Here is a 27,849-nt window from a genome sequence, read left to right on the forward strand (position 1 = left end):
CGAGATCTTACCCAGAATTGCTTGGTTACTGGGAATTTTTTTGACTTCATAGTTTTAGAATTCTCCTAATGTATGTGAATGGTCTGTTTTTATTGACAGATCTGAACGCCTCGATCACTATCTGATTCATATCGAGTTAAATATATATAACCGCCTAAGCTCTCACATTTGGACCAAAGCACCCCTGGACTCAAATTTAGCTTAGTTAATCCCATAAACCTGCATAAACCAGACAAAGCATGCAACCCCCTATGCATCATTTGGTGGTTTTGGACGGCGGTTTTGGGAAGTGGCAAATGACTCATGCCGGCGAGGTGTGGAAGATGGGTAGAAAACGCGCAAAACGTTCGAGCGCCTTCAGAATGAGCGTGTAGAGGAAATCCTCTTTCCCCTTTCTTCTTCCCCAGCTAGCTAGGGTTAGTGTTCGTTTGCTCAAGCACGACCCATGGTGGTGCGCAACACAAGAAGCTCTAGTTCATCCCGATCATAAGCGTCTTCACGGACCCTCTGCAATGTTGGTCCACTGATCCCCAACAGAGAGTTGTCGTATCTACGACACGCCGCTCGATTGCACTTGCAGATTGAAGACCCCTCGATGGAATTGCTAGAGCGATGACAATCATGGAACATATAACAAATGCAGGAGAAGGAAGGTAAGATTTCTCATGGTGTCTCTCTTCGGGTAGGTCGCCCCATATCTTGCAATGTTCTATCTTCTCTGGTCATTTGATTTAGGATTTTTTTCTCATTTTTTTGTAAGATTGGAGATGTTGGATATTCTAAGTGGTGGGACAAACCGACGCCACCATTTCTATGGCAACTCATCCTAGACTTGTGTGATGCAGTTTGGGAGCAAAGGGAACAGAACATTTGGCTCAGAGATGAACCAGAGAAAGAGAGAAGAGAAGTCTCAGACCATGATCTTACCAAAGCAATGCACAAGTTTGAAATGTAGCAATTGTAGGATCAGTTGTAGATCCCAAATCATTGAAGATGAAGTCGAATTGGAGTTGGTTTAGCAATATTTTATGGTTTATTTCCATTGCTTTAGCTATGTATGTTGGTAGGGCTATGTTAGGCTAGTGAGAACGAGAATATGTCTAAAAATAGCAACAAATTGTCTACATAGAAGTGTGAGAAAAATCATGTTGTATCACTACCAATGGTCCGAATATTGTCCTGAAAAATGCACTACTTTGTCTTTCTGAAATGAGTTGGTCCGAATATTTGTGAGTATTTCTTTTGAATTTCATGTTTTTTTTTGTATTTTTCCAAAATGCCAACGTTTGACGGTCAACTGGTCGACCGCGAACCGGACGTCAAGTGCGAGCACGTGACCTGCCACGCGAGCAACTGTGTGAGCTTTGCTTCACTAGGCGGCGCCGCGGGCGCTGAGCAGGAAGTCTCCTAGTTGCTGGGCACATTTATATATCGCTTATAGCAAGACAGACGGCTGCCTCGGCCATGAGCATGTTACAAGGAGCCGATGGTGGCAGTAGGGACATGGGTCGTCATGCTAACGTCACTCAAATTTTCTTTTTTACTTTTATTTATATTTCAAAAATAATAATTTACTTAAAAAATACAAACCATGAATTTAGAAAATGTTAACACGGTATAAAACTATGATAGCATATTTAGAAATATTCATAAATTTTAAAAAATGTTCGTGACAATGAAAAAAGTCCAGACGTTTCAAAAAAATGTATTCGATTTTTTTAAAGTGTGTATACAAAGTAATTTGTTTGTACCATTAAAAAATGTACATGATATTTTAATGAAATATTCCTGTATTTCGCAAAAAAAATTGTGATGTTTTAAAACTGTTTATACAATGAAAACAAATAGGTTTTAAAAATGTACGTGAAATTTTGAAGAAATATTCAGGTGTTTCCAAAAGATATCCATCAATTTGTTAAAAAATGGTTGCAATGTACAAAAATGCTCACATAGTTTTTTTTTTCTAAATATTTCCATTGAAAAATGTTCAACGTGTATTTAAAAAATGTTGCCATGTATACAAAAAAGTGTTCAAACCATGTATCTTTTTAAATGGACATCATGCATTTGACAAATGTCCAACATGTATCAAAAAATATTTCACATGTGTGCTAAAAATGTACGCTGTGTACTGAGAAAAGGTAGACATGTGCTAGAAAAAGATAACCAATAAAAACCGACAAAGAAACAAAAATAAAAGCAAAGAAAACCAAGAAAAAAACTAAGTATAATATAGAAAGAAAACCGAAGAAAAGCACTGAAAATATAAGAAAAAACTAAAGGATAATGAAGAAAAGAGAACAACAAAAGAAAACCGGTGAAGAAAAGAGAAAACAAGAGAAAACAAGAAAGAACAAAATCCGATGGGAACTTGAGGAGAGGGTAGCCTACAGCGACACCAGAGGCAGCAAGCTACCTACCTGCCTTGATGGCCGGTTCGATAGTCTCCCGCTCGTAGGTGATTCGTAATAGAAATCGATATGGGCAAAAGATAGCTCTCGCGCTAGTAGGTTCCCAAAACCGGAGGTGCAGAAAGTTACAACTTACAAGGACCGGTGCGGGAGGCGCTTGAGCGGCGCGTACCAACAAGGAAGAATTTTCTAAAGAATAAAAACAAGGAAGAAACCAGCGCTAAATAGGAAATCGCCGCTCTGGCGTCCGCGATCGATTCTGAATCCATGGGCAGACCCCTTTAAATTCAATCCCGTCCCGCCTCTTCTTCACCCTCCGCAATTAGTTTCGATGGGGCAACGTGCAAGGCGAAATAGGGCTCGCCGTCGCCCTGCTCTCCCTCGTCCTGCTTCTGCTGCTTCTCCCCCTCCTCCCCTGGGACGTCGTACGCCGACCTTTGTGAGTCTCCCGCCTCCATCTTCCTCTCCTCTCTCAATCTGAATGCCACCCATACGTGAGTATTTCTTGAGAATAAGAAACGAAACCCTAGCCTTACCATGCCGTGCCCCAGCACGAACAGAGGGCTTTAGCTGATATATCAATCTGAATGCTCTACAATCCTGCTGCTTGCCTGAGTTTGATTCACTTCTGTTTTTTCTCTCCAACAGGTCGCTGGCTGGGGCAGAGTGGCGTAATATTGGTGCTCTTTGAGACGCCCTATGGATTTGCAGTCTTGCATTATGATGGGGTCAAACTTTTTTGTGCAAATGCCTTGGAGGTACCTATGTCCCCCTCTTGCTTTCTTATTCTTCCCTTTATTTTATTTATTTATTAATTGATATACTTGCCTGCCCTTGCCCTCCTTTGTCATCCTTCTAAATTTTGTCTGGATTAATTGCAAGATATCTGGTTAGAATTCATCGACATGCCCAGGGCACGAATGGTCGGTACCTCTTATTTCAATCTTGCATCATATTCCCATGTTCTTTAATTTATGTTTCGCCCCCCCTCTTAATTGAAGAGACAAAATGAAAGAATTCAGGCACATTATATTGGCCATTAGTTGTTTTCTTTTCTTTCTTTCTTTGCAAGTACTCCCTCTGTCTCAAAATAAATGTCTTGATACTAACTTTAGTACAAAGTTGTACTAAAGTTGAGAGACACTTATTTTGGGACGGAGGGAGTAGGCTATTAGTTGTCTGACCAATTATATGTATAGTTGTATACCAGTCCTAAAAACACATTCTCAGGTAACTGCTAGCTAGGATGATTGAGGCCTGACGTGATATTTGTACCGATCAGAAAAATGAGTGGGATCTGATACTCTTTTGAGCAAGAGTAGGAACTTAGTATTCAGGCTTACTCGATCAGAGATTTCATGCTCCTGTTTGTTTTCTTCTCCAAGTACTATTTGTTCCTCTTCTTAAGAATCAATGCCTCCAGCCTTTCCCCTCTATGTTCGTTCTATCCTCCTGTTAGTTCTTGCAACTAGTACTTCTTTGATTCCCTCTACTATCAGGTCTGACTTGATTTTTCCTCAAGAAGTGTTCCTGATAGCTGGCCAAGTAAAGTGGATAACAGATTATTTGAGTGAGCGAGCAGCGCACAATAGGAAATACAGTATACGAAGCTAAAAAGGGGGGATTTGACCGCAAATTGGATAACAACGTTAACTAATATGTCTTCTGTTACAGACATTATGATAATTATAATTATCAGGAGTGAAAAGGGTTTAACATATCAGTTAGACTAAAGGGTAAACGGTTAAGGATAGGATTTTTGCGAGGAGCATCGCAATAAATACCTTCTACCAAATGACACAACTATCATATGTTTTTAAAATGGCACACATCGCATTATCTTAGCGAATGAACCTATTCTGAATTAGACTGCAATAATTTGATAACGATGACTTAAATAGACTACATCTTTACAGTCGAGGCCTGCTAACATGAATCCTGTTTGGTCATGATTGAGACATGGCATGGTGTATGACTGATTATTTGTTTTCCCTGCTAACATGCATGCTCGTCTTTGTGTTTTTCCTTTATCAGACTGTTAATTTTAAAGAATTTCAAATTTTTGATGACAAGGCCAGGACCATTAATAGTGATGGTGTTTGTTCGGAGCTTGCTGAGATGATCAAGAGGCCGCTCTGGCCTGGTCAGAAACTTGCTGTTGGAAAGCAGGAATATAAAGACATCATTGAAGCAAGTTTGGTGAGTGTAAGCTTCCTTATAGAATGTAAACTTCCCATGTATGCTTCTTGTGAACAGTTTGAGCACAATTTTTGTTCTGGATTAATTTATTTTTGCTAGGGAATTCATTGCCTGTTCAATGAAACTGTGCTGGAAGTAATGTGGGGCTTGAAGAATCTCATCAAGATGTTAGTGCCTGATGAAAAAATTGGAACTGACTAATGAGGACCGCCTCCAGATCAGCCAAGGAATGAAATCGGTCCTGGATCGTCATGGCGTTGAGGTCGATGCCAACTTGGTGAGCTCATCACTTCCTTTCCTGTGCCTGAGATGGTTTGCTCTCTGCCATGTACTGTTACTCTTTTCGATAGTTTGTGCGCTTCCCTCTTCAAGCCACCAACGCAAGTATTTGTACGTTATTCTCGTAGCAAACTTTGCCCTTTGTGTTTTTTCTGTTAGCTAGAGATGAAGTAGTGTTCCTTTTATGCAGGTTAATTCAGACATCGTTGATATTGCATCTACCGTGTATGAGTGTGATCTTCTTGTGGGTTCACGTGATGCATTGTTGTAGCATTATGGTAACAAGCTTGCGGTGGTATCAGGAATTGACTCTAAGAATTGGGGCAAACTGAAACCTGCAACTGCTCTTAAGTTAATATGTTATCCTGAAGAGGAAAATGTAAGTTACGATCTTGAAGGCGATCCTGAAGAGGAAAATGTAACTGGCGATCCTGAAGAGGATAATGTAACTGGCGGTCTTGAAGAGGTAAATTGTAATATTTAGCAAATGTTTTCTCGGATTTCTCGAAAATAATGTATCACGGCTTGTGGTTGTGCATGTGATGTAAATTTCTCGTTGCAAGTAATGAGTTTCAAACTTTTTTTTGTCTATTCTCTTTTAGATGCTGTCAAAGACCGAGGTAGAAAAATTGATGGCTGATGTAGATCACTATGAAGATAAGCTCGACAAGCGGACTTGCTTGGACATGTACCAAACAATTGTGTGGGGTTATGGAATTAGGCTTGAGGCACTAGAATAGTTGGGTTCCATGGTCAAGGAGGCAAAAAAAGGTTTGAAGCTGCACCAGGGGCCCATGGCCAAGGAGGCAGAACAAGAATTGAAGCTGCAACCCGAGGGGGTACATGGTCAAGTAGGCAAAAGAAAATTTGAAGCCGCACCAGGGGTGTTGGATGCAGCAGATGGATGGAGACAGAAAACAAAATTTTAGACAAACCAACATCTTGTTTGGTGATTTAAAGTGTAGGATAGGGGCAATTCGGTATCTACTCTTAGATGACATGTTTGGCTAGACTGGCATTGTGTTTGGCTAGACTGACCTCTTTATACTTCCTATTTTCAGGGGCCAAGCCAAACCCAACAAGAAAGCAAAGCTGAATAAGCCGATCGATGATGTCAATCCATCTGAACTAGAGAAACAACAACTAGAATCTTCTCATCCAACTGCAGAAGCCGCCATTGATGACCAACCACCAGAAGATCATGAAGCCTCCATAGACCATATGGATGTTGAACCAGTGATTTCTAAGCCGCTGAGCCCAGCTAAGCCCATCAAAGAAAAAACTGACGATGTTGTGGTTACTGGGTTTGGTTACACATCACCGGATAACCCCACTGTCTTATCAAAACACAGCGCCAAGGAAGAAATTTCTGCTGAAGATAAAGGCAAGTGGAAGGTAGATATGGATAGCTATGCCCATTTCAGTGCCCAAGACCTCCACTCTGGTTACTTGAACCGCCTGTATACCAACCGCGACTTTGAAGCCGGCTTAGTAAATCTGATGAAGGAGCGCTATGAGGTAAACGTTGCCACTCCTTTATATATGAATATACACTACAAAAAAAAGACACATCCGTGATATTTTGGGCCGAACGAATTTTTTTTCTGTCATACATATGACACTTCTATGATGATAATTGTGACAAAACCCGGTATCATCATAGATGTGGTGGGCTCCTACTTCTATGACAAAAAATCATGACAAAAAAAGGGCTTTTCGTCCTGGGCGGGCCGGAGACGCAGCTGCATGACATTCTTTGGGCCGTCCATGACGGAAAAAACCATGGTAGAAGCGAGGGGGAGGAAAATTTCGGGGAGTTCCCGGTTACGGTGGGAGGTCGGGGGCCGAGCGATGCACATTTCTCTCGTACACGTACACGCGTGTGTGCGAGGCGTTGGCTCTAATTGAACCCGAGCGAGGCGTTGGGCTCTAACTGAACCCGAGCGATTGCACTGCAGGCTACGCGTTACTGAACCCATTGTTGAGGAAATCGTTAACTGGTAGCTGCTCGGTCGGCTGGTGAGTAGGGGATTAATAGGCTAATCGGCAAGTTAATCGGCCATTTAATGAATTAATCGGGTGATTTATCGGGTAATCGGCTACTCGGGGACCCTATGAGTAGGGATTAATCGGCAAGTTAACTGGTTAATCGGATGAATTCTTGAACAGGGACTGAACCTGAGCGATCGATCGATGGCTGTTAACTGAACCCGATCGAGTGATTCCTTCGCTACTGCTGCTAACTGAAGCCGATCGATTGGATGAACAGTGAGCGTTGCGCGCGGGGGGGGGGGGGGGATGGATGAACAGTGAGCGGTGGCGTTGCCTCTAGATGAACAAGACCCCGTGGTGTGGAGGGCTGGATGAACAGTAGACGATGGAGGGGTGCCCGTGGAGGGGTGGTTGAACAGGACCCCGTGGTGTGGAGGGCTGGATGAACAGTAGACAGTGGAGGGGTGCCCGTGGAGGGGTGGTTGAACAGTAGCCGGTGGAGTAGCGTGCGGTGGAGGCTGGATGAACAGGAGCCCGTGGAGGCCGGAGGAGGTCGAAGGTAGCCCGTGGAGGCTCGATGAGGTCGACGGTGGAGATGAACAGTATCCAGTGGAGTCCCGTTTTGCGGTACGCCACACCCCTGCCGATGAACAGGACCCCCGTTTCAACCGTAGGAGGTCCGTTTCGTCCGTTTTGCGGTACGCCACACCCCTCCCGATCAACAGGACCCCCATTTCGACCGTAGGAGGTCCGTTTCGTCCGTTTTGCGATACGCCACACCCCTCCCGATCAACAGGACCCCCGTTTCGACCGTAGGAGATCCGTTTCATCCGTTTTGCGGTACGCCAGACCTCTCCTGATCAACAGGACACCGTTCCGAACGTAGGAGGTCTGTTTCCTCCATTGTGCGGTACGCCAGACCTCATTTCCATCGCCTATTCCGTCCAAGCCCTCTCGATGAACACGACCACGCATTCCGTTCCGACCCAGCCGGTTGGCTCCCACGCGTTCTGTTGCCTCCCGATGAACACGACGCATTCCGTTGCCTCCCCATGAACACGACGCATTCCGTTGCCTCCCCATGAACACGACGATGACGCTATTTCTCCGTTTCGATCCAGCCATGTACATGAGCCCTGGCCGTACGTATGCGCGAGTAGGCGTTCGAGACCCGGCCCGTATGTACACATACGTGGCCGTATTTTCTTTATTGCACCCTGGCCGCTGTACATACGTGTACATGCTACGTGCGCGCCTCTACTACGACACGTACGCGCCTCTACTACGACACGTGCGCGCCTCTACATCCACCAGTATATATGTACGTACACGTTCGCGAACAGAATGACAACACTACGTACGCTTCGACCAGGTGGGTCCCGACTGTTAGACACTTCCTTGCCTGCGAAGATGTAGCTGGTGGGTCCTAGCAGTCAGGGGGGCAAATCGTTTTTTTGCCCGGACACACTTCCTTGCGTGCGAAGATGTAGCTGGTGGGTCCCAGCAGTCAGGGGGAAACATTTTTTTCACGAAATACAGTGGCCCGTCCGGTGGGTCCCAGCTTTCAGGTGGAGGAATCATTATTTTCCGCATAATAAGGAGGCACTTCCTTGCTACGGTCGTGGACCCAGCTGTCAGCCTCTCCACGTACAGTCCATGTCCGATGGAAGTCGTTCCTTGACCATGTTGACCAGGCCGCGCCGAGAGCACCATGGCGGTGGACGACGGTGAGGCCTAGGAAGGGGATGACGCGGAGCCGGGGAAGACGCGGCAGTGGAAGCCCGCGCGGAGAGGAGTACGAGGGTTCACTGGTTCAGCTGCGATGTGAGGCTGCCGTCGCCGCAGGGCCTGGCCAGCGGTGGGAATAGTAGGGGGCGGTGAGGCCTCCACGGTAACACAACCGGCCACGGGAGGCAGGAGCATGCGGCACGACTGGCGCTGCTTTGGGCGGCTGGAGCAAGAAGACCAGAGGTTGAAGAAGCACTACGGCCGTTGGATGGACATCGTACGGTCACTGGAGCTAGAATCGTTCATATTGACTAAGTTGACAAAGCCCTCCGTCCCCGTCAACTTAGTTGGCCCACAAGTCATCCTCCCACTATGGTGGGTCCCAGCTAGCCGGGGGTATTCATTTTTATGCGTAATAAGGAGGCACTTCCTTGCGTGCGAAGATATAGCTGGTGGGTCCGACATGTCAGCGGGGGCAACGTTTTTTTTGCGAAATACAGAGGCCCTTCCGGTGGGTCCCAGCTGTCAGGTGGAGGAATCATTATTTTGCGTGTACAGTCCATGGCCGATGGATGTCGTTCGTTGACCACGTTGACCAGGCCGCACCAAGAGCACCATGGCGGTGGACGACGGTGAGGCCTAGGAAGGGAACGACATGGAGCCGGGGAAGACTCGGCAATGGTTGCCCACACGGTGGGGAGTACGAGGGTTTAATGGTCCGGCTGCCGTCGCCGGAAAATAACAGGAGGTGTGGGTGAGTAGAGGAATGGCCTGGCCAGCAATGAAGTAGGGTGGGGCGGTGCGGCCTGTGCGGCAGCACAGCCGGCCATGAGAGGTGGGAGCAGGCAGTCCCACCAGAGCTGGTTTGGGCGGCTGGAGCCAGAAGATCAGATATTGAAGAAGCAGCACGGCCACTGCTGCTAGAATCGTTTGTGGACTAAGTTGACAAAGTCAAAGTACACGTCAACCTAGTAGACCCACAAGTCAGCCTCCAAATCTGTCCCAAACAACATACAACCCGAAATTTCTAGCCAGATTCAAATTAATTTTAAATCTAAATATACCTTAATTTAAATTCAGTGACATTTTACCTGCACAAAAACAATGAAATTGAAAATATCAAAATCCGAAAGAAAACAATATTTTGGAACTAATTGCCTGTTTGCTGTATTTTTTCATTTTACAGCCCATTTATTATTACTTATAGCCCATTTCTTATTACTTATAGCCCATTTTCTAGGCAAAATGCATCCCTCCTCGTCTTGAAAGATTTCCGGCCCAGCAAGGCGTAGAAAAGCAAGTAGGCCTACGTTGGTTATTCCGCAAAAAACAAAATAGCTGGCTAGCCATTTTCAGAAAGGAAAAAACAAACTGGGCTGGTCATGTGCTAAACATATGAAATAAAAGCCTGTGCTAGACGGGCCACAGGTCCCGCACAACCCAGTTGATACCCTTCTCCGTCCCGAAAAAACAAAATTACTGCGCGCACTGTTGGGTCCCTACTGTCATCCTCACCATGTACAGTCATCTCCTTATTCCTCTCAGTTGTTGACCATGTTGACAACACCAGAGGGCGGCGTTGCGACGAGCGAACCAAGGCGGAGGACAATGGTGAGGCCTCAGAAGGGAACGAACAGGAGCCGGGGAAGATCACAACCAGCCGTGGGAGGCGGGAGCAGGCGGTCCCGCCAGCGCTGGTTTGGCTTTGGCGGCTCGAGGAAGAAGAGACTGAAGAAACGTGACTGACATTGAATGTCAATCCAACGGTCAAGGTTGGCACAATCGTTTGTTGACTAAGCGGACACCAAGTAGCATACTTTTTTATATATAGGAAGAAAACTGCGAGGAAAATGCGTTCGTCTACCGTCCTCCTCACAGGGAACGTTCGCCACATAAGTGACTAGCACCCTTGGTTTTCAACCGAGAGGTCTTGGGGTTCGAGTCCCAGGAACTCTCAATTTTGTCCTCCTTCCTCGCAAAAAAGGGAAAGAAAATCAAAGACTTGGGAAGGCGTACAGAACAAGCTAGTGTACCACTAAAGAGACATTGCCGAGTTTTAGAAAAAAGAAAGACGTGCTCCTGTAGCTGGTTCGAATCCAAACCTAGACTATGACTATATATGGTGCTATGCTAGTCTGCAAGTAATGAAACTGACATATCCAATGTTCGCTTCTCCTCTTCTCTAATTACTCTGCCTAGCATCAGAAGCTATGGCCGCAGCAACCATGTCCGCTGGCTGCTCGTCCACCTGCTCTTCAGCAGGCAACAACCAGATACGCGCCAATTCGCCACCCGTACCATCGCCTGTGGGTCTCATCACACCCCCGCTGGCACGCGCACCGCAGCCGATTGCTCATCGCAACCCGCTGCCGTTGGTGTGGTGCCACTGGTGCAAATCATGCAGAGTCATCCGTCGCGTCTCAACCACAATCCGCAACCCTGGCCGAGTCTTCTACAAATGCCCGAATCATGGGGTAATAATATATTTAAGTGTTGTTTTGCTGCTTTCAGTTGCTGATTTTTTAATAGTTTGGTTGATGATCTTCCAATTTGATTCATGCAGAAAAGGGAAGATTCGTGTGATTTGTATTTCTGGGAAGTTGCTGATGTGGGGGAAGGCAACTACGCTGATTATTTGGTTAGCCGAGGAATCCCAATACCAGCAGGTTGGGGTGTTGGACAAGTAACTAAAGGAATGACAGAAGAGGAAGATGCAGAGCAGAAGGTTAAAGATGCAGTTCCTCTGATCATGGCCAAGCAACAGCTGCTGAACGGCCTTGACAGCAATGAGGAGATGAAAGAGCTTGTGAAGATAATGGGCAAAATCAATGTGCTCTATAGGATGATTGTCTCTTTATTTGCAGTGTATGTAGCACTCGTGATGTATTCAGTGGCTACGACATAAGCACTTTGCTGAAACTAGTAATGAATGAAACCTGTGTAGCAGGCTGGGTGCAGTGTTGTGAACATCTAATTATTTCTATTAACGGAAATCAGGGCGTATCCCCTTTTGCTCATATAAATAAATAGCAGAGGCCCTGTTGGGTCAGCTTTGTTCTCATTCGAAGACGTCGAGCAAATTGCAGTCCAATAGCAAACTATGTCATCAAATTCATGTTTCACAGCCAAATATGAGTACAACTAAACAACAATGTCATCATGTTTTAGTTGTCATACAATCATCAAACACAAATGAGCATACATAACAAGTGATGTTCTCACAGAAAAATACTAAACAACATGTTCATCAGGTTTCAGTTGTCATAGCAAACACAATTTCACATAGTAGATAAAAAAACGTCTTCTGACAGGAAAATACGACAAAAACAATGTAATCATCATCCGCAGCAGCAGCGTCAACATCTTCGCCATGTGTATCAGTCTGAATCGTAATTCCCCACGGTGTCATCTTCTTCTTCGTCCTCAACGTCCTCGAACGTTGGCTTCTTCTTGATCAACTCTTATATGTCCACAACATGACAGACAATCTTTTCGCCGGCGTCATTGACGTGATGGTTCTCAAAGATATTAGGAACATCTGTGTTATCTTGTACATCAGGAGCAGTGTAAGCATCATATTGTTGTGCAACTTCATTAAATGAATTCCTCTGCTCAAACCTTTGCAATACTCTCTAGTCATCACTACATGCAAATGTGTCTTCCAAAAAAATATCTGTGTTGCTTGATTTGCCAAAATAAAAGGCTCGTTGGTCTGGTACGCCGCCTTAACATTGATGGATTTGAAATAATCATCAGCTCTGGGTTTTGCAATCCTGAAAAACAGGTTATACCAACGACAGCACAACAAAACCACACACCGATGATCCTCGAAACTGGAGATATACTGCAACTGAACAGTGTCTGTTATGTTAGCATACATTTCAGTTGTCTCTTTGTCAAACGTATTCGTGCTCATGATGGCACTGTTTTGTGTCTTCCTGCCTTCGTCTTGTGCAAGGGTGTTGTAGCGCACATCTCCAACAACGCAAGATTCATAATGTCTTACCCGAGTATCAGGACCCATTGCTAGTGAGTAAAGGGCATCATCAACTGCCTGCCCATCCTCCCGCATCTTCTTAACCTATGGTTAGAAAATAGACAAGCTGATCATCTTATGTACTCAATATATTAAAAAAACTGACAGTGCACTTCAAAAGCTTACATGGTTCTTGAACCATTTCGCAAATCCTGCCATAACCAGTTTGTCAATGTTTCTTGGATTTTGCGGCAGTAACTCCTCTTTGTAGATGCTGCACAACATAGTGATCGCGTCAAACATCTAAATATATAAGAATGTGCTGCAAGTTTAGTAGCTGCAGTACTGCACTTACTTGATATAAGGTAGTATCTCAGGACAGTTATTCAACACATACCAAACCATTTTGTCCAAATCTTTAGGTTTGTCCTCTTGTCGACTCTTCCCTGTAACTCGAACAGAATAATCGAAAACATTGAGCCCGGGATTGTTTTCACCCACCTCTTTGCTAAGCTGATCAGTTGTTTCAATGTATTTTGAGCAGAATGTCAACGCTTTTGTAGCAATGTAGGCCTCTGCAATGGAACCCTCGGGTCTAGCTCTGTTCCTAACATAGCCCTTGAAAGTGCCTAGCCTCCTTTCAATAGGGTACATCCAGCCATACTGTACTGGACCTCTAAGTAGTGCCTCATCAGGTAGATGAATAGCCAAATGCACCATCACATCAAAGAAGGCTGGAGGATATATCTTCTCAAGGTCACATAGGATAGTTCGTATCTTGTCTCTAAGATGCTCCAAAGCATCTATCTTGATATTCCTACTGCAGAGTTCCCTGAAGAATTGTCCCAACTCTGCAACTGCTCTGTATAAGTCAGGGCGGCTCAATCCTCTAAGGATAACAGGTAAAACCCTTTGAAGTAGGACGTGGCAGTCATGAGTTTTCAACCCTTGTACCTTGTTTCCATCTGCACTGACTCTCCTTTCAGGGTTGGAAGCAAATCCATGTGGGAATCTCACACGTGACAGGACCTCGCAGAATTCTTTTCTTTTTACCTTGTCCAAGACGTACACAGCTGGTGCCATATCCCGTGGTTTAGCTTCATCTTGCACCTGCAAATCCTTTCTGATACCCAGGTGTGTCAAATCAATCCTAGATTTTAAGGTACCTTTCGTATTGCCTTCAATATTAATAAGTGTGCCGATAATGCTGTCACATATATTTTTCTCGATGTGCATCACATCAAGATTATGCCGCAGATCCAAATATTTCCAATACTCCAAGTCCCATAAAGTGGACCTGCGGGTAAACAATAATCTCTCTTCTACCCTGCCACGCTTCCTTTTCCCGCTACCATTACCAGGATGGTTTCCTGGTGTAATATGCCTGACCTTCTCTAATTCCACTTGCAACTCATCGGTGGTGAGCCTCTTTGGCGCATCACGGTTTTCATGCTTTGCATTGAACACATGTCTTCGGTATTTTCTAGGATGCGGCTTGTCCTTGGCAAGGAAACAACGGTGTCCAATGTAACAGATCTTGCTAAGTATTGCGTATGACAGCGGATTCCTGTCACAGCGAACACATGCATTGTAACCATGTGTCGTTCATCCTGACATAGTGCCCAAAGCCGGATAATCATGGATGCACCAAATTATAACAACACGCAGAAAGAAATCAGCTGGTGGGCTGCTATATAGGTCTCTAGTGAGAACACCCTTCCATAGGTGTTGAAGTTCCTCCACAAGAGGCTCCATGAACAAATCAAAATCCTTTCCAAGACTTTTTGGACCTGGGATGAGCAAGGCCATCATGTAGTTTGATTCTTTGGTGCAGACATTTGGAGGCATGTTATAAGGGATAACAAGCACTGGCCACATGCTATATGTGGCGCTCTGGTGGCCAAATGGGTTAAATCCATCTGAAGCTAAGCCAAGTCTAATGTTTCTCGGGTCAGCAGCAAACTCTTTGTGTTTATCATTGAAGCTTTTCCACTCACTACCATGAGATGGATGGCTCATTACATTCTGATCTCTATACTCCTGGTTCCTAGAATGCCACAATACATCCTCTCTTGTTTCAGCATCATGAAACAACCTCTGCAATCTTGGTGTAATTGGAAAATGTCTCAGAACATTATGAGGAATCCTCTTCACAGCATCGCCATCTTTCCATCTTGATGATTTGCATTTCGGGCATTCACTTAAGTTGGCATAATCCTTTCCAAACAGAACACAATTATTCTTACAAACATGGATCATATCATATCCAATTCCAACTGCACAAAGGAAATTCTTCATTTTACTGTAGGTGTGTGGCAGCTCAGACGCATCTGGGAAAGATTTGCGGAAAGCAGCCAACATCGCATCGAATGATTTGTTGGTCATCCGCTCATATGTCTTCACCTGAAGAAAGGTGACCATAGCTGAGAATACTGACAGCTTATTTCCTGGGGTGACAGCAACGTTGCATTGTTCCAACATGCGGGCCCACCGTTTTTCTTCTGCAGGTGAAAGTTCACGGAATGCACGAGCATTTTGTAGCATTGTTTCAATGTTGGTCAAACTCACTGGCTCCGCCACCACCTCCTCCTCCTCCTCTTCCACCTGAGCATCAGGCAGATCAAGATGGTGATCTGCTGCTTCCACGCAGTTAATAACATTGACGTTCACAGCTTCGCCATGATGAACCAACCTAGTATATGTGACCGACATCCCATACAAGTGTAGATGATTTTGCACAGTTGACTGGGGTCTTGTAACTGAATTCATACAACTGCTACACGGGCATAGCACATCTGATTTTAGACCACCGTACTCAGCTCTGATAAAGTTCATGAAGTTTTCAACCCCCTCGACATATGCAGCGGAGAATCTTCGAGCAGAAGTTATCCAAGTCATGTCCATCTGTTATACATACAAATTAGTTCTTCTACTAGATATTACAGGAAAAACATATATACTTTTTTATGAAGTCCAGAAAAAATACCTAGGTCGATGTCTAAAGCTATGGAAAAATATTTGGACGAGCAGATCTAAGTAACGAAATATATGTAAAGCTAATTCAGCAAACAGATTTGAGTGCCAGATTATGGCAGGCTGTTTCTGTAGTCAATGAGGCCGAGCACACAGCCATCAAACTATCGAAGGCCATCGCAGCAACAAAGATCGAGTATAAAACGGTGTAGAGCTATTTCACCTAACAGATTGGCTACTAGACCATGGCAATCTACGTCACAATAAATATATGGCAGGATATTTTAGCAACTAATCGGCCTTGGCATGCCATCTCAGCTAAGCAGATTGAGTGCAGAACAGGGCAAGGAAGCTTCTTAAGCAGAGCATATTGACAGTAAACTACTTCAGCAAACAGTGAGATTAACAGCGTCTATCAGCCAACATTCAGTGCTACACCGACATGAACGGGGCATAAGTCTAGAGTGCGCGTACCGTGGGAGAAGCTGACCGCCGTGCGTCTCCACACGAACGTCGCCAGCGGTGGCGGCGCTGGCCGCCGTGCGCCTCCACAAGAACGTAGCCAGAGGTGGCGGCGCGGCTAGAGGATGGCAGTCTACGAGAGCGTACAGTGGGAGCGAGAGGATCGTCGAACCGCGACGCCGACGTATCGGCGCGGCGGGGAGGGCGGATTTGGCGGAGTGAATGGAGTGGAGGGGGACAGGGGGGAGGGGGTTTGGGGAATATTATTGGCTAGTTGGCCGAAGGGCGGTTGAATCTTTGGGGGGAATTTTTGGGTGGGGGGGGGAGGAGGATTTTCACGTGGTGGGCAGGGAGAGTTTGGCGCATGGTCGGTTTCTCCAAGTGCAGTCCCACGTGTCAGTGAAGAGGCAAGCCGAAGCGCGTTCCGTTTGCGTGAGCCGTGTGTAGGACCGAACGTGTGTGGGGTGCAATGCGACCGCGACAGGAGTGCTGTGAGTGTACCGCCTTTTTCCCTTTTAAACTAGGTGCTTCGCCCCCTCAAAAAAATTTTTTTGTTGCTTCGCGCGATCCATCGATACTACTACTAGCAATCCGGTAATCCCGACTTGGCACGGCCGGGTCTTTTCCCGCGCGATATGCTAGGAGGTTGGCTTAGTTGGGTTTTTTAGAACGAGTAATGCTACACCTACGCAATCCCAGTTACGTAATTAACATAATGTGAAACGTGTGAGCTGTTGATTGTAGATTGGGGGAGGGAGGGGCCCACCACCATGAAAATCAGGGGAGGAGAGAGAGAGGCAATTTATGTTAACCCTTTCGTAGGTTCCTGTAGATGTAGAAAGATGTGAAATGCGTGAATGTGTAGTGGACGTACTATTGGAGTGCCTAAGATAATTTGTGTATGTATAGACCCTATGTGTTTATTTTACTTCGCATGTTAGATTTGTCTTGGTTCAATAAAAAGCAAAGTTGGTGATGATGGTGTGCCTGTCATCCTGCAATATAGGCCGTCCGATCTATATCTAACGGATAGGAAGGAAACTATGACAATTTACCCGCACTCCTCTCCACATTTGCAGATAAGGCTTTCCCTCGTTCATCCTTTTCTCCCACAAGATCTTGATCTTCCGTGCAACGCACGGGCATCTTGCTAGTACTCCTACAATATGTATATTATTGTGAAAGTTCATATACACCGGCTGAGATTAATGCAAACACGGCATATTTTCATTACATTTCAAACTTTTATAGGACAGAAAAATAAAAGAAACCTGACCCTAAACCTATTCTACGGCGGCGACCGACGTCCTCCATCTGCGATCTCTATGTGCGGGGGCGGGGTTCAAGACCCGTGAAGTGAAGGTGCAGTCTCCGGCGAGGAAGAGTAGAACACGGGATACAGACCGGCCAGTTGGCACACTATGCCCTGCCGCCTCCCATGCCCTACTCATCCTCGGAGGAGTCCCCGACCTCGGCGGTGCCGGACGTTGGACGGCGGCAAATAAAACGCGTGGTTGACGGTGCTCCCGTCATCGGCCGCCAGCGTGGCCACCACTTGTGCGGTCGCGTCCGCGTTCGGCTACGCCGCTATTGCGCCGCGAGAGGCGACTTGAGCGAGGGCGGCGACCTCGAGCTTCATCCCCGAAGACAAGCTCTCCCGCAGAGCGTTCGCACTTGCGGTCATGGCGGATGTGGTGCCAGGTAGGAGGACGATGCGCTATGGTGTGGAGGTTAGCTGGGCGTTGCCGCTTTAAGTAGCGCATTCCGGTGAGGCCAAGCGTCCGGGTGCGTCATTAAGTCGCCGGAGTTGGTTCCTCAGGCACCGAGCCTCTTAACGATGGCATACGAATGGACGACATGAATGCGGGCAGCTGGCGTCGGCTGGGAACGCACCGTGCGATGGCGCGAGGGACGAGGGTTTTGGTGTGCCAGGGTAGTCAGCTGCGGTCGTGGCAACGTTGGTGATGCCCTTTGCTCACATGCGATCCCCGCATGTCATTGAAAAAGCAAGACGACCCGGCATGGTCTCAGGTCCAGAGGATGCGGTTGGCCGCGCTACACCACTCCGCAGACGCATCACGGCACCCCGTGCATCCTCGATGAGCCGGGTGTTGGGGTGTGTTTGGATTGTGGCCAAAGTGCACCTTACCAAAATTTTGGTCATGACCCAAAGATTGGTCTTTGTTTGGATGGTTGCCATTTTTTGGCATGCCAATGAACTCTAGCCAACTCTAGTTCATTTTTCTTGCCAATGTCCGCCAAATCATGGGCAACCAATACCTCAACCAAAATTTTGGTCATGACCCAAAGATTGGTCTTTGTTTGGATGGTTGCCATTTCTTTGGCATGCCAATGAACTCTAGCCAACTCTAGTTCATTTTTCTTGCCAATGTCGGCCAAATCATGGGCAACCAATACCTCAACCAAAATTTTGGCTACCCAATTCTTTGATGGGGCAACCTTGGGCACAAACCAAACATACCGTTGGTCGTGCCATAGCACTAACGCCATCCTCGGCACACTGAAACCGACCGTGTCTAGCGATGATATGAGCGTGTCACTCACCGCGGGCGCCGTGTCCAGAGGCGGTGCTGGAGCCGCGCCCCGTTGTTGGCCCCAACGACCCACATGAACGGTTGTCGGTGGCGAGGAGGTCGTGGGCCAACTCCTCCATTGGACTAGTCTGCGCTATGTCGTCCCGACGGGTGTGCCCCACATGTCGGTTTCCCGACCATATTCGAGCGTCAGTGCTCCGCGTTGCACATTAGGCCTTTCACTATGTAGGCCAAGCGAGACAACTTATTGTTTATTTGAGCCGTTCAAGTATAATCATGTGGCGTTTGCTTATTTCTCATTCCTCTCCAACCCTCTTCTCCATCGATCATGTCGCCCTCCAGTCAAGTCCATCCTCCCGCATGCCTCGTTTGAACATTCCGCCGAGTATCATTCGCATGTACCCACCCTAGTCCTCTTTCAATAGATCTCTGGACCCCGAGATGAAATCGAGAGGGAATGAGTGGGGGCACGTGATACCTAAGGAGGATTCAAAATTTTGAACCGGTGATCATAGCATCCGCAAATCATATATAAAGGGTATTCAATGTTCGTTTCGTTTTTGAACGTACAATATACTCCCTCCTATCCTTTCTAGTTTACATATAAGTTTTATGTGTAGTCAAAGTATCTCTACTTTGATCAAAAAGGTATCAACATTCAACAACGCCCAATCAATATTGTTAGATTCGTACGTACTCCTAGATTTGTACTCGAGATGGTTTCCAATTTGACTATTGACAAGATTAATAGTACATGAGATGTATAATGTGAAAATTATATCATTGGAAACTCCTTTCACATACGAATTTGACCGTATGCTTTGTGTAAGTTGCATGTCATATATTATTACTCTAACATTTGGTCAAAGTTAGCCTCGAAAAACGCATTAGACCCTGTATGCTTTGTGTAAGTTGCATGTCATATATTATTACTCTAACATTTGTGTAAGTTGCATGTCATATATTATTACTCTAACATTTGGTCAAAGTAGTATAGTGGAAGTGGATCCTCTGACGTAGGTATCCCTGCCTTACCCTCCCTTTCGGCCACTTACTGGCGGACCCCATGCTTGCTAGGCCCCGCATGTCAGTTACTCAATGGGTTCGGCCACGTCAGGGGATCCTCATCCGTAGTATACTCCCTCTATTTTTATTTACTCTGCATAAAACGGAGGGAGTGGTGGTATAATAAATGACGTGGGTGGGGGAGGGGGAGGGACGTCGGTTTGCTCTCAACTACGGTCCCACAAGCGAGCGAAAACGCAAGACGAAGCGTGTTCAATTCGGTGAGCAACATGGAGGGTCCAGCGTGCCGGGCTGCAACGCGAACGCGACAAGAGCGATGTACAGTCAAAACCGATTGACCGGTCGTCTCCGGAACCACTATTCACACCAGAACCTTTGCTGCTCGCCCTACGCCAGCCACTGCCCTAAAACCACACCAAATCTCCAGCCCATTCCCCCACCTTTTGATTCCCTAGCCCGCATCAAGCGTCCCCTAGTTCGCCGGAAAGCCATGGTGCGCCGCAAGATCACTTACTACAAGATGCTGACGCCGGAGCGCCGCGCAGAAATCGCGGCGGCGGTCGGCGCCACAGACCTCCGTTCCCAAGCTCGCTTTGTGGCGGGCCAATCCCCGAGTTCTCTGGAGCCAAGCTACGAGGAGGAGGAAGCCGATCCAATGTTCATGGCGGAGGTCGCGGCGCAGAAGGCCCTCGATGGGTATGAGACGATGGACGTTGACTTCATGTCGGCGTCCGAGTCCCCCATGGTGCAGGCGGACCAGCAGTTCAACATGGCGATACTAAAGGACGACCGGGAGGCAAAGCCTCAACTCGACGCGGAGCGCGCGCATGCCGCTGCCATCAAGGCTCTCCTGCAGGCAGAACCAGATGTCGTGGATGTGAACCGGGCGGCGGAGGCTCAACTTGAGGTGGAGTGCGCGGATGTCGCTGCCATCGAGGCCCTCCCGCAGGTGGAACCGGACGTCCTGGACTTGAACCGGGCGGCAGAGGCTCGATTCAACGCAGAGCGCGTGGATGCCGCTCTCATCGATGCCCTCCTGCAGGCGGAACCGAACGTCCTGGACTTGAACCAGGCGGCGGAGGCTTGACTCGACGCGGAGCGCGCGGATGCTGCTGCCATCGAGGCCCTCCTGCAGGCGGAACCGGACGTCCTCGACATGAACCGGGCTATGCTCTCGTCCGTGCAGAGCGCCCGCACGCTACGCTTGAACGACTAGCTGGAGGCCGAGGACAACCACGGTGCAGAGACACACGTCGGCAGCGACGGCTGGTTCGCGTCGGCAGCCAAAGACGACGAGGTCGTCTCTTTCTGCGAGCAGTGATAGTTTTTCTTTATGTTGTTATTTTTATGGATCTTTTGCTGTGTAAAACATATATTTGTTATGCAAGTCGCCTAACTTGGGCCAGTCTACCATTTCAAGCGGTTGGATGAATATCCTACGTCTCCTAGCCCTTCTTTCCTTCTTCCTCACCTCTTCTTCTTCCCCAACAGACCACCACACGGGCCGTACGGATACTCCCCAACATGCGGTTGGATAAACATACTCTATGAACGAAAATTATGTGTCAGTGATAGGATGGCTGAGTTTGGTTTGTTCACATGCGACAACACGTGTTAGTGAGGGTGTGTTCCCTTGGTTGGGTTTGCGGTGTACAGGAGCGACTGTGTGAGGGTGCGGTGCGACCGCGGCGTGCAGGAGCGACCGTGTGAGGGTGCGGTGCGACCGCGACAGCCGTGCGCAAGTGTACCTCCTTCTCATTTTGAAAACTTTAGGCAGGCTTGGCAAAAATGTGTGGCGAAGTTTGGCAATGCAAGGCCTGGACTCAAACATGATATGTACGTACGTACTAGGAGTACTAGTGTTAAAAAAGAAAGGCGGGGTTTTCCTTCACGGGATTTAATCGATACAAATCCTCGTTTCATGTGTCAATTAATGCGTATTTTTTTCTCCAAATACCAAAGAGCTAACCATCTCACTCCTCATCGCTTGATTAATGCAGCGCCATGCAAACCAACCTTCTCACTTCGCATGCATGCAGGGGATATTAATGTCCTTGGTTGCTAACCCCATCAATTTTGCCTCGATTAGTGTTAGTGGCCCTTTGCAAATTGTAATTTTGATATAATGGCCTTGTGTACAAAAAATGGAGGTAGTAACTATATTTGACTTCCTTCCCCATTGCGGTGACGTCGATGATATCTTTTTTTGGTGGTTTGGCGAAGTGCGTTCGACGGAGAACACCATTGAGGGAGACCACGGTAAGTCATTCGCAAGTGCCGCCTGCAAGCCGAGACAACATTATTTGCATCCAGGAAGTCCTTTACTAGTACTACTAGGAGTACTAGTGCGGTGAGATGGTTTCTTGAAGAAGACGATGGAGAAGCGGAGTCAGCGAAGAGTGAAATGATGGTTGCTTCGTCCGTGCTTTTGTGATTTGACGCCTCACTGCTTTGTGATTTGTGATAGAAGGGACAGGGGAGTAGACTCTGTGCTCTATATTGTAATACATGCGTCCAAGCATGGGAGAAAGAGGAGAGACGTTGCATTTTTCTATTCCTTCAATCAATCAATCAGGGAGCTTCGGTTCCATCTTTTTGGCTTTGGCAACACCGTCCACAATGGTTCCCACGATGCCAAAAGCTATTTTCACATTTGGCTACACATTGTGGATGCCCTTAACCATACCACTTGGTTTTGCTCCTGTGTGCTATCTATACAAATCTCAATTATATTGATCTAAAAAATTATAGAATCAAGATTAGTAAAAAGGAGGTGATTTTGCCACGCGGATGGCGGGGGAGGTTTCTTATTTGAGCAATGCTACATCCATGTAATGGTTTACGTAAAGTTACGAACTGATGTGATGTGGGACTATTTGATTGGATTAATGGAGAGGATTAGGCCCACCCCACATGAAAATCAGGGGGGCATATATAGATTAGATGGAAAGTATACGTAGCAGCCATGTAGCCCTTTGTAAGTCTAGGATTAGGCTTCTTATTTTCAGAGGACGTTGTCCTGGCGGTTTGCTAACATGCAGTCCCATGTGTCAGTGCTTTACCAAGCCGATCCGCGTCCCACATGAGGCAGAACAACGGCAGAAGCAACATGTGGTTAAGTTGAAGAAGATGAGGGAGAAGTGGATTCAGCAACGAGTGAAATGATGGTTGCGTTGTCCCTCCAACTTAACTGCGGGAAATGTGCAACTTTGTGATTTGACGCCTCATTGCTCATTACTACGCCGACGCCATGACTGGGGTGCTTCACCCCGGCTGCTCTGCACTGTATTCTGGTATGGCATGTGGACCCGGTAGCTTGATGTCCCACATGTCGGCAAAAGGGACTAGAAGATTTATGAAAGCAAGCGCTCCACTCTTACGACGGAGGAGTAGACGACACGACAGCCCAGTGAACTGTCACTTGTACTGTATAGTACTATAATTTTGCTGTTTCGCATGACCCATTGATACAAACCCGATTAAACAGGAAAGGGCGGGATTTTTCCCGCGCGGTAGATGATACTGGCCATACATGTCAAAGGCAATTTTAATGTATGCAAACAGAATAATTATAAGTAACAATATGATATCTAGTAAAACTAAGAACACATATGATTTATTGTGTTAGAGTGTAGTAGTAGTGCTGTATTGCATTGTTGTTAGATGTAACATGGGAGAACGTGTAGAGATGTAGTTTTGGAGGGCCTATAGAGAGAAAAGCGTAATACGGTCACCGAACTTCAGAATAAGCTGATTACAGTCACTATATACGTTTTGCGGTGATTATACGGTCACTTGCTCACAGTCAGCATCGGATTGCACTCTGTTGACCGACCAAATAGTCTGCGTGGCACCATGTTGACTAGTTAAATCGACCATGTTCCTTGTGGGTCCCACCTGTCAGTTCGCATAGGAAAAAGGTCAGATAAACACAAATTTACGCAGGCGCGACAAGCCTCCAACCCGTGCGCGGGAATCACCTGGTTGTGTATGTGTCTGTCAGGGCCTGATGTGTGCACATGCACGTGTAGGTTGAGCACTTGAGCGTGAGAGTGTGTGTTGGTCGTGTGGTGTACTGGTGTGTGCATGCATGCGTGCGTGTGTGCGTCTGAATGTTGCGTGCGTGCGTGTGAGTGTTGCGTGCGTGCGTGGCTGCGTGTGTACATGTGAGTGTTGCGTGCGTGCATGGGTGCATGTGTTTGTGTGAGTGTTGCATGGATGCAGTTCATGTGCATGCGTGCATGCGTGTATAATCACCATGCCAGCTCCTGTGTGTTAAAACAGACGGCTCAGCATACCAATACAAGGCCACCTTGTCCGCTGTCCCGCGGTCATGACTTCGAACCATCGTCCAAATATTTTTTTGTCGTTTGTTTTCATTCTTACTAGCAAGATGTCGGTGCGTTGCACGTAACATCAAGATGCATTTGTATGACTTGTTTATCTTGTGGAGAAAAGGATGAACGAGGGAAGACCTTATTTGCAAATGTGGAGAGGTATGTGGGTACTTTTTGCAAAATTGCCATAGTTTCTTTTCTATCCATCAGATATAAATCGAACGGCCTATATTGCAGGATGGCAGACACACCATCATCACCAACTCTGTTTTATAAGAGTGTATTTTATAAGAGTGGATGTAGAGTAGATACAAGTCGACAGGTGGGCACGATGGTAGTGAGATAATGTGATGCAACACTAGAGGTGCCACGTGGGGCGTTTAACTGGTCAACTAGTCATGTCATGAGCAAATACAGAGTTGTACGGTGAGCCCGTGACTGTATAATAACCACTAAACGTAAATGGTGACCGTAATGAGTGGATTCTGAAGTCCAATGTACGTATCGTGCTTTCGCTTCAAATACAATGATCATCATTGCGTATATCGCGAGAGAAAGATGAAACATGCGTGAATCTTCTGGGGGCTTACTTTTAGAGGACCTAGAGATAGTTTTGTGTGCATACATGAAAGGGGCGTACAGGGGGGTATGCGATGGAGAGAGATGCTCTTTGTTTCTCTTTATTATGACTAACTTTGTATATAGTATAAAAATATACAAATTCACAATGCGGAATAAATATCATTGTGGGCACCATGCAATGCAAATTAGCGTTCGTACTCCTCCATATAACTTTGTAATGTTGTATATATGTAGAAACTCTAAAATAATTTTTTTGCCACACTTTATGCAAAAGGAATGTTGTATGCGAAATAAACATGAATTGAGGGCTTTTTAGATCAATGGGGTACGTGATGTAACATGTGTGAATGTGTAGTTGATGCATTTGGCGGGGCCTAGAGAGGTATGTGTGTGTATTACGTATTCTAGAGAGGCATGGATAGAGGGGCTGACGGGGGTGGGGGGGGGGTGGGAGAGATAGCACGAGAAATGAGAGTGGTCTAGAGAGAGAGAGACGAATATGACATCACGACAAGAGATTCCATTCCCTTGAGTGTGTATATGCAAGGGGGGAGGGAATAGAGGCACCAGGAGAAATTTTTTGTGTGTGTGGTGTTTGTGTTGGTATGTGTGGGTGTGAGAAGATAATGAGACGTGGGGGCAGAGGGTGTGTCAGCGCGTGAGGTCCGGTGGGTCGAGGTGAGGCCCTTCGTTCGGTTCTGTCCTGCGCCACATTGGTCGGCCCATGACGCATTTAGGAAGACCCATGGATGACTAGTCGTACAAGACAAAGATAGCAGAATTGTGAAGGACTCTGTGTCCACTGACAAAGCCGGCTAGGATTTGTAACCCTAGGTTCTCGGACTAAGGTAACCCCTTTATCTCTGATATTACTATTCGTCCAACCAACTTTAAGGGGCATCCTACAGAATGCTCTGCTAGAATCATACTCGTCGATTAGGAAGAGAGGTGTGAGACAATGCGTGAGAGACAGGCGTAAAGATAATGTGCGTACATGAGACACGTAGGCAGGTCCATGTATATAGAAAGGGTCGATGAGGATTGTGCGTGTGTATGTTTGCGAGAGGAAGAGTGCTTGTGATAAAGGTTAGTGAAAACAGTTGTAAATGGTTACGAGAGGGAGGGAGGGTTATATCTAGAGCATGCATGCGAGAAAGACACCTCGGGAGAGAGTGTGTGAGCATGTGTGAGAGACCACCGATGGAGAGTGAAACTACACGTAAAAGACTGCTCTACACATTGATTGAAGATATAAATTGTATCCAAATATTAGGATGGGATCATGATATTTGCAATTCGCGTAAGGAGCGATCATTAATCCATCAGACATCTAGATTCTATCGAATTTGAGCATGTCTATGTTATTATTCGACACAATTGATCCACATAGTTAGTATTTTGAACTCCAGACAATGCATCGCTTTAGCAATCGAATATAAACGCAAGTATAGTTCATGTTGTGTGTGAGCACATTATACATATGAAAGTTACACAATGGACATTATAAATAGCTACCTATGAACTAGCATACATTTGAATTCAACTTAAGGTGGTTTAAAAAAATCGAATTCAACATGAAGTCCATTCAATTATTTGAATTTGATATCATGGCATTTGTAAACCATACCTAAATTATGGGGGTACCAATCTTTGCTCTCATTTTGTACATAATAGCATATGTAGTCGTGTACAAAATAGATTCAAATTTAGCTCCTCCATTCCAAAATAATTGTAGTTATAGGATTTTCAAGTGTCAAAATTTCAAAAAGAAGCGGATAATTTAATCAGGTTTTGAAACATACAAGGTCAAATATAACGTTGTCTATTTAGGTCAATCCTCATAGTTCAAGAGTACTCTAAACGTGAATGCTTGTGTTTCAAAATTTCGAACGAAGCGCCAAAAGAGCCTCTACTCGCCCGAAACCGCGTGAGACCAATTTTTGGTAGTACAAGGAAATTACTTTTCTAATAACTCCGACCCGTGAAACCTACCGGCCTGATGTCCAAAGGTCTAAACCGGGGTAGGTTTGTAGCTTCATCTAGACGGCACGCAACCGCACCGAAAAACATTCATACACAATGGCCGCCTAAGCACACATGCGCGTGGCCGAAATCGCTCCCGCCCACTATTTGGGACACCTGGGATTACCATCCTACCCCCGACCCAGAGTAGGTCCAAAATTTAAGAGGGGGGCAAAGTTTGTACTTTCCCCAAATTTCAAACAAGCGCGTCCATCTTCTGTTCAAAAAAGCCAAAAACAAGCGCGTCCCAGACCGAAACATGGTTCCCCCCACCCGTCAGATTCCCCATTCATACTCCATGGGTGCCAAAACTACCTCTCCACCAGCCGCGAAACCCCGGCGTCCTCCGTCCGCCACCCCATCCCACCTATCAACCGCCGCCCTCCTCCATCACGCCGGAGCCGATACCCCGATGTCGTCGTCCACCGCAACCTCAACCGCAACGCCCTCCATGGCTAGTAGTTGAAGCCGAGGCCGAGCCGTCCGTACCCGAGCCAGTTCAACCATGCCATCATGCGCCTCACCGCTGCCGCTCCAACTTCGCCACCCTCCACCGCACCGGAGCTGTTCCTGCTACGCCATCCTTCGCCGCCTCGGATCTGCTTCCCCTCCACCGACATACGGCCATGGCAACAAAGTCAACAATTTGGCCATGGGTTTGTCCAAGCCCGCACCCTCCAGAACACGGTTTTCCCGGTAAAAAGAAGAAGATTGGCACGACATGTGGAGGTGACCACACCGGCAACCGAAAAAGGTACTCCTCTTCCCTTATTCGTGCAAATCTTACGTCTCTGCTTGCACGGTATTCATCCCATAGAAGACACTAGTTGACTGCTTCTTCTTGATACTAGATGTTCCTAGTAACTCGCGATGCACAAGGTTTCTCCTCATATACTATTTCACCTTAGCTAAAGGTCCGTCGCCCCCCTGAATTTCAATTTCTGGCCAGTTGATTCCCAATTAACGGAAGCATTCCCCGGCGTAACAGGCGCTAGTACGCCTATTACGCCGGGGAAGCAGCGCCTTGGTGTTTATCTTAGGGGCGTGTGTGGCCTAGAGCTACTGGCGCCCGATCTGGAGGTCGGCCGAGATTAAAGGGATGGCCTGGGGGCGCTGCCAAGCACGGCGGTGGTGTGAGGTCGATGGGAGGGCGGGGCGGCGGAGGCATGGGTCTGGGCCGGTGGTCGCTGGCGGTTTGAGAAAGATCGTCAACAGTGACTGGTGGGAGGTAGATGAAGGCCATCTGCCCGTTCCTTATAGATCAGACGGTTGATTAAAAAAATCGACTGACCTATTTATTTTCAGTT

General features: G+C 46.7%; 1 pseudogene across 1 annotated transcript; it reads left to right on the forward strand.

Annotated features, from left to right (window-relative positions):
- Nucleotides 1-2,525: 2,525 nt before the first annotated feature.
- On the forward strand, nt 2,526-6,460 carry LOC125512440 (uncharacterized; annotated as a pseudogene). Its single transcript, XR_007285389.2, has 5 exons — nt 2,526-2,850; nt 3,060-4,610; nt 4,710-4,887; nt 5,080-5,355; nt 5,492-6,460. The product of XR_007285389.2 is annotated as an uncharacterized LOC125512440 (transcript).
- Nucleotides 6,461-27,849: the final 21,389 nt, after the last annotated feature.

The sequence above is a fragment of the Triticum urartu genome, chromosome 6A (assembly GCF_056163025.1).
Source record: "Triticum urartu cultivar PI428250 chromosome 6A, HENAU_Tu73, whole genome shotgun sequence".
NCBI lineage: Eukaryota > Viridiplantae > Streptophyta > Magnoliopsida > Poales > Poaceae > Triticum > Triticum urartu.